This window comes from Cupressus sempervirens, chromosome 11, assembly GCF_028749045.1.
Source record: "Cupressus sempervirens isolate cs-2001-9-10 chromosome 11, ASM2874904v1, whole genome shotgun sequence".
NCBI lineage: Eukaryota > Viridiplantae > Streptophyta > Pinopsida > Cupressales > Cupressaceae > Cupressus > Cupressus sempervirens.
In genome coordinates, this window is record NC_143128.1 from 345899012 (window position 1) to 345907642 (window position 8631).

Genomic DNA, 8631 nt, shown 5'->3' on the forward strand with positions numbered 1-8631 from the left:
TACAAAAATTTATTTAGGTAGACATTTGGCCATATGTTTAGAGATAATTTGTTGAACATAGTGGAAATCAAGATGTCCATGCCACTCATTCCATAAATTAACTTGTTATTATATACTTTTCAATAAGGCATTTGAAGGAAACTAAGGTACAAAGTGGGAGAAAAAATAAATCCTTGCATCATGCCTTTACCCACTACAGCAAATGAATCATCAATAAGATTTCAGACCATTAATAAATCACAAAGGAACTCAACTATATTTTTACCTCCATAGTGAGTGATTTGGTAAATTGAAAAGAAACTGGTTCTAAGGTTAGGAACATGTAGAACTTCTTTTGACTCTCCATTCTCCATCTCAATTTTTCCTTTCCTTCAACTTCCACTTATATATCATTCCCTAAAAGATTGAAAGTACCTTAGATGGCTCAAATAAAGAAAAATCTCCCTTTGAAGAACCCATATTATTTATGACACTCAATTTAAGAATCTACCCCTCCAAAGATCTTGAAATTTCCATAAGTTCTTGCCCTTTTCCATTTGAAGTGGATGGATATGAATCCTTGAAAACATTCATCAAATTGAATTCTTTCTTCTTAAGTAAATTTTCCAACTCATCAATACTCTTACTTTTACAATGATGCTCATCATGATTTAATGATTTCTTGCATTATGCACAAAATAGTTTATCCTTCTTGTAGTTGTTTCCATTTTTGTTGGAAAAATAATTTTCTTGTTGTGAGGAAGAATATTTTTGTGTCTTTGATTGTGATTTTGGCTTCCATTGGTTTTTCTTGTTGTTGAAACTTTTCCCACCCACTAGTAGAATTTGGGAAAATAAATGACTATGTGACTAATTTTTTTAGTTGCGTGACTCAATTTTTTAGTCACGTGACTAAAATTGATCAAAGTCTACTATTGGTTTACAATTCATAAGTATAAATGATCAAATAAATGACTAATTTGGTCATCAAGTAAGTTCACAAGGTCAGACAAATTAAAATGATTAAATAAATGAGCAAATAAATGACTAAATAATTAGTCACCTAGACAAATATGAGTAAGTGAATGATTATTGTTTTTAACAGTAACATTTGATAATTTTAGGATAAATGATATATATATGTTGCTACACAACCATATCATTTTTCTCTAAATTTTAATTTGATAAGATTTTAATTAGATTGTCATGCCACTATTCTTTGTTACATGATTTAGGATCAAAAGTTGATTGAGTTCAGTTGCATATTAAAATATTTAATTTATATTAGCAATTTCATAATAGGGTATGCAACTTTTTTTGAGAAGTTTGTGACCTCCAAGGTCACATGGTAACCTATTATTAGTAGATCTTTGATAATTTTATGACATCTTACACACGAAGAGTTGTTGATTAATTTATAGTTGAGATTTTTTTGATGGTCATGGATGGATGTAAGCGTTATTGGAGGAAAGTTATTGTGATATTATTTTAATTTGTTATTTAGAAGTGTGATTGAAATTTGGGTGCCCAAATTAGCCTTCTTGGAACTTATATTAGGTTATACTAAAATATTTGTACTATTATATCTTAGATATTGGATGGAATAATAAAAAAATAAAATAAAGTATTTATTTACTTTAATTTAATGAATGTTATTATTATTGATAGAATAGTGATTTGACAAGATGGGGTTAGCAGGTTCAATTGGCATGAACAAATCATAAGGTGATTGATTCAAGAAAATAAAAATAAATTTATAAATATTTTAATAGCTAGTTTTTCACATAACTTATACAACAAAGCTTCAAAGTAGCTGAGTTCCTATTGCAGTATTGGCAAGCTTATATAAACTTTGAAAATAATTTGGTAGTTTGAAATATTTATGAATTGCAATAAGAAATCACTATAGAAGAAAATAGTGCCAAAGTTGTGTAGTCTCAAAATTGAACTTAGAACTAAAATAAGATATACGAACTTATGAAAAGTTTATATATGAATTTGCAAATGCTTGAAGGGTCTACATTATTTATTTTTCCTTTCTTTGATGTGAGACAAAGGATTTTGTATGATATCACTACCATTATTGGTAGTGCTACCATATCTGGCATGGATACTTTATGTGAACTATAAAATTCTCATTTCTTTTGCCTCTAGATCACACTATATCTTCAAAGTTACCAATAATAAAGGAATTAATTAATTTAGAATACAAAAATTGTTTAAAAATATACATAGGAAAATACAATACTAATTGATATATCCAAAGGCAATTACTAGTTGGAAAAATATGAGAGTATATCAAGAGTTCAACAAATTTTTCAATACCTACAATTGGAAATATTATGATAGGCTATGTTATTGAGAGGGGATGGATGAATCAGTAACCAATAAAACTTAATCCTTAATTAGTAATTAATCCTTCATGAGTATTCTGATCTAATTTGCATGCATGAGAAACTAAAAACATTTAAGCATTAATGACACTTTTGACACACAATTTGGTGATCCAAAAACCTTCCAAATACAAAGTAAAACTGGGGTGGGGATGATACCCACAAGCTTTAGTACTACAATATAAAGTTTCCTTATTAAGACATACAATAATCACGTATGATGATCTACCTTGTTAGGAGCAATAAGGACTACTAGGTCCAACTTGCCAAAGGATTTACAAACATACAATGAAGTATGCACTTGGTAAAGAGATTTACACATGACTATTAGGTCTACCTTGTTTAAAGGATTTGTCTGATCCACCTATTAGGATGAAGCAGTAGCTGATCTCTGACCTGCAACTTGGTTTGTTGAATGAGATTCCTCTGAGTGTACAAATCACCTTGTTGTGATAGATAAATCTTTGCTTCTCCTTATAATGTTGTAGCCTTTGTAATTCACTCGTCTTTCTTCTCTACTTGTTACATTACATCATATCATCATATTGGATGTGTTACAATTTATTACACATATACCAATCCAATTTACAAATTACAAAGTTGGCCACAATACAAGTTTACACAAATATTACAAAGTTGGCCAAAGTGTAGAAACTCAGGTTTTGAAGATTGATTTAGTGAGGTTTTGATACTTGGCATCCACTGTCAATGCTCAACATCAACATGCACTTGGTAGACATATAATCTTGATCCATACTGATCACTTCCAAGTAGTCCTAAACTCAGTCTACACTAGTGAATCAGCAAATATTGCGAAACTGCACATATAAATTGAATCACTTGATTCATATTGCATAGCTTAGTCAATGCTATCACTACGAGCTCGATATAAACTGAGTCACTTGGTTAACATAGAGTAGCTAAGTTAATACTAGACTCGCATTACATCAACTGCAAACTTGGTAACCATTGCACAACTTGGTTTGCACTGGTAAACTCAACATACACTGAGATGCTCAGTTTACACAGTTGATCATCACCATAGTAGTAATTGCTTGATGCAAACTAAAATTTGTCCAAAGGACTCGATAGCAATTGTAGAACTTGGTAGCAACTGAAATGCTTGGTTAACACTATTAACTACTCAGTAGATACTTACAATCTGACAAACATGACTGGAATGTCAACAACCTGCATGGTCATAATACTAGCTAATTGAAATAGATTTTATTTTACAACATCAAAATCAAATCTTCCATACTTTAATTATAATTAATTTTTTTATCCTAGTTAATTTCAAATTTGATTTTAGAAAATCTATTTGTTAAAATCTATTTTATTAAAATAGTAATTTTAATCTTTAATAATTAAATAACTTAAAAAAAATTTATACTCCAAATTTTTTTTTCATAGTGATAATATTCAACGCACCCACATAGAAATAAAGACAATAATGCATAATATATAATAAATAAATAAAATAAGATAATTATGCTACATGTTGAAATCTAAGTATCTTTAGTCCAAATTGATACACTTCACTAGTCCAATAAGATTTAAAAAAATGCTTCCCACTTTTTGTCACGTATCATATGGAGAATGCTTTTGCAATCACTTGAGTTGTTTATTAAAGTGTTATAGAAATAATATTGGCTTAGAATTGCTTGTCATCTTGTTCTCTTTTGTAGTCTTTTAGATGGTCAAATAATGAAGCTATTATATAAGTCTTTTTTATAAGATAATATTTTAAAATTACTATTTATATATTGACTTAACTTATATATTCTAAATTAATTATTTAAAAAAATATTTTTTAAATGATTAAATTAAAATATACTAGATATTTTTTTTATAGATTATGTTATAGAACTAATTAAAATTATGATTTTATTATTATTAGTTATCTCATCATAAATATTAAAATAATCTTCTTATTTTATATTTCGAATAATTATTTTGTGCACCGAGTGATACCATTCACAAAGGGGAAAAAAATTCCTTGTGTGCAACTAATTTCTCAGTGGCTAACAATCAAGCACCAATTTGTTGTCAAATTTTGATGGGCAATGTGGCACATCAATAACCATTGGATTCCACCAATTCATCTTCACCATCAAATTCATAGGTCTAGTTTCTAACTATTTTCTCTCTGAATGTTTTTCATCAATTTTTGCAAATCAAAGAGGATAACAGAGGTGTATTTTTTGTAGGAGAGATATCGGTGTTGGAAACCCTCTGGGGTTTGTTAATTACAAGATGCAATATACTCTTGAAGCTGTTCAATCCATGTCAAGTGCTTCTTGCAAACCCTAGAGCCCAATCTAGTGTCAAGTAGACAGGAAGAGAAGTATCTAAAATAGGATGCCAATAAGATAGGCTATGGGATTACCATTATGTGCTTTCTCTTAGAGTAGGTAGTGGAAGACCATGATAGACAAGCAACTACAGTGAATTTCAAAGAACTGTGTAAGATACAAGTGGGCATTGCAAAATGCAAATTCAATTGACTATACCATAATACAAGATTCAGACAAGGTATCAATCAAAGTGGTTTTTGTTGTAAGATTTTTAGCTAAATCTGAAATAAAAAGAAGAATCTTGATAAAAGAAAGAAGACAAATTGCACAAGTAAAAGAGAAAATAGAGCTTTTGAAACAAAAATCTATATTATATTGAATAGAGCAGAGCTCAACAAAATTACATGTGTTGTACATTTTCAGCAGCTCTTATTATTAAAACTGAAAAAAAACCTCTTCCCTGCATGTATGCAGTAGATAAGGATGCACTGGCAGTTTTGGAATAGTGGATCAACATCTATTCACAACCTTCCCTACATGTATGCTAGAGTCCTATTCTATTGCACATACTGAAGTTGGAATTAGTTTGAATTAATCACCAACACCCCCCCTTAATTCTAACTAAGGAGAAAAGAAAAATCTAAGAAGAGGAAAGAGGGAAAACCCATTAGGAATAAAACCCCCCTCAAAATAGATGCTAATAAAGCAATAAAACTACCATACTAAAATCTCTTTGACCCCAAGAAAATCTCAAGAAAGTGAAATGGAAGAGAAGATAGATCCCTCTATGGTGTGTAGTGAATGGTAGATGCTCAAAATTGTGTGTAGAAGGTGGTCCATGATCTTTGAACAACATTATTTCCTCTAGGAAGAAACATAACTAAAGATGTATGAATGAAGTCTCCCCAATCCTGAAAGGAATATGAAGGAAGAAATCTCAAGATGTATGATGCCTTTGACAACTACTCCATGGTCTCTATATAGATCTTGAAATGCCTATAATCTTTTAGAAACTATTGTAGAACATAATCAAAAGACATATTTTTCACCTCAAAAGGCAAATAGATCTCCTCAAAATGTTGTGCAAATGTATCCAAACTTGTATCAATCTATGAAGAATGACTACGTAGAGAAGGAAGAAGAGGGCTAGGAGGCTCCCTCACAACAACTAAAGAAGAGTCACCTTTTTCAAAGAGAAGATGAATAAAATCAATGCTATCATCTAGATCCAAAATGAGGGATTCTACAAAAAAAAAATGATATGTCTGGTAGAAATCTATCCCAATGAACTAGATCCAGAAGACACAAATAATCCTATTGCAAAGAAACATTGGAAGCTTTCGATGAAGCAACTCTAATCTCTAAAGAAACAATAGAAGCACCAAGATCATCAATAAACTGATCATCTACAAAGGATGTGTTCACACAAGATTAGGCAACTGAAATCTTAGTATCACCCATAGAAGTCCAATTATCCAAGGAATCATCACTTTTAGATGAAGAATCAACATCTCCATACAACTACTAGATGATGGTCCAAGCAATGAAAGGGCACTCTATGTGCTCTATATGATATAAATTATCCCTAGAAATAGTAAGACATATTAATCCATAGACAATATAATACTATTAAACCATGCAATTTTCTGTTCATACTTACTTGGCTCATAAATGTGTCCAAGGAGATAGGGCATTAGATCTTGCTCAATGCAATGATCCTTTATCCCTTTTTTTCCAAGACAGATAAGTTTTTGAGGTTAGCTTGACAACAAATGGATGAAAATATATACTAGACATCATTGATCTCCCTCAAAATGGGACTTTATCTCAATTCATGATTACAAATAGAAACACATTAACAACCCCCAATGTAATGAAAAAATTTCATTTTAAATAAGCTCTAATCTGCTATACCTACAACAAAAATAACACTTCTTCTTCTAGCTAACTAGTCTTTGATACCATGTAAGATTTTTAGCTAAATCTGAAATAAAAAGAAGAATCTTTATAGAAGAAAGAAGACAAATTGCACAGATAAAAGAGAAAATAGAGCTTTTGAAACTAAAATATATATTATATTGAATAGAGTAGAGCTCAAAAAAATTACATGTGATGTATGTTTTTAGCAGCTCTTATTATTAAAACTGAAAAAAACCTCTTCCTTGCATGTACGTAGTAGATAAGGATACACTGGCAGTTTTGGAATAGTGAATCAACATCTATTCACAGCCTTCCCTACATGTATGTTGAAGTCCTATTCTACCACACATACTGGAGTTGGAATTAGTTTGAATTAATCACCAACATTTGTGGCATCCATGTGGACCACACCTCTACATGTGCAAAGATATCTTATCAAATCCTCATCTATCATAAGCAAGCACATTTTTCCCAAGGCATGGAAAACCATGCTTCTAGAGCTCACATTGAATCTCTAGGATTTTGTTGAATACATAGTGATAAATATTGTTCTTAAAACTACAAAAATGATGTTTAAGAAGTTTAGGTATGAGTACAACACAACAATCTCAAGTATTGCATCACTGACTTTGCGGCTCTATTGCTCAATATTTTTTGCGATCTGGGCAACTTTCTGTGGGGAATATGTAGAATGGAGAGGTGTTGGGGTGGCTATTTGAATGCTAGAGGTTGTGCTATATGATATTCCTTAAATGTTTAGGAGCTACCTAAGTTCTTTGAGAACCATATGAAGGAATCAATGCAAAAATTTAACACTTACTTGGCTTCTATGTGCCTTATTGTGGAGGAGAGCTTTGTGGAAGGAGACAAACTATGCTATATACTTGATGATTTCTCTATCAACTAAATAGGCTTCCAAAGCAATAGTAAGTGTTGGTTTTGTAAATTTTGAGCAATTTTTGGTATCCATGATAATTCTTGATTTGGAGAGTGAGGTTGTGATATTACAAGAATTGTTGAAGGTTGATGCTTTGAAAATTATCACAACATTCCTCTACTCATTTCTCAAGTCCATTGTTCTAAGTCTATTTCCTAATTTAATGAGATTCATTAAAAAAAAATCCAATATTGTCCATTCCTATTCTGCTAATTGCATTGAGAAAATATTGATCATTAAGGAAGGCAATTAGTTATATTATACTTCAACATTCATTCATTAATTTGTGTAGCCTCTTATGAACAATCTATTTAATGTACTTAAATTGTTAAAGTCTTGGGAGAACACATATGTAATGAAGTGTATAATGAGATTTTTTGGAATCATAGATCTTGCTAGAGATTTAGGAATTGTCTGACTTACAAGTTTAACAACCATTCTTAATGAAGTTTGTAAGAATCCTAAAAATCTCATTTTCAATCATTATTATTTTTAGTTAGTTGTTGAGTTGGTAAGATTATCCTTTGAAAAAGAGACAAGTTTGATTATAAGTTTTAACAAAAACTGATTTTAAGTTTTACAAAATATTATGGTTAAGGATGTGGTTGAGTTTATATCATGTACACACTTCAACTATTGGCCCAACTTCTTAAAATAAATTAGCCTCATCTTCATCCAGCATACATACTGATTTTTTAGTTGCTTCTTTCCCCTAAAACATGTCAGAAATTAGCCATGTTTTGGCTCTTCTAAGGCTATTATAGGCCTATTTAGAAAATTCTCCACAAGAACTAAGTTAGCAAGGGAATTTGAGTCAAGTTCTTAGTATATTTAGTAAGCTAATTTTATCAAAGAGAACATGAAGTTAAAGGTTTTACATACTCTTTTTTTGTTTATATCCAAAGAATTGAGCCTTGGTAATGCCTATATTCATGATAAGTGTAATTTTTATTCTTATAACTAATCATATCCTCAAATATGATTGTATGTTTTTCTAAAATTTGGAAGGTGCTATGCACAAAAATCTTTAAAATTGGATAAATTGGAAATGCCAAAACTATCACTAGACATTATACTAGTTCAAGAGGGAAGGTGTTATACCCAA

At 30.6% G+C, this 8631-nt stretch overlaps 1 pseudogene; it reads left to right on the forward strand.

Annotated features, from left to right (window-relative positions):
* LOC149529494 (exportin-2 pseudogene) overlaps positions 1 to 8437 on the forward strand; it is an 88393-nt pseudogene extending 79956 nt beyond the window's left edge.
* The last annotated feature ends 194 nt before the right edge of the window (positions 8438 to 8631 follow it).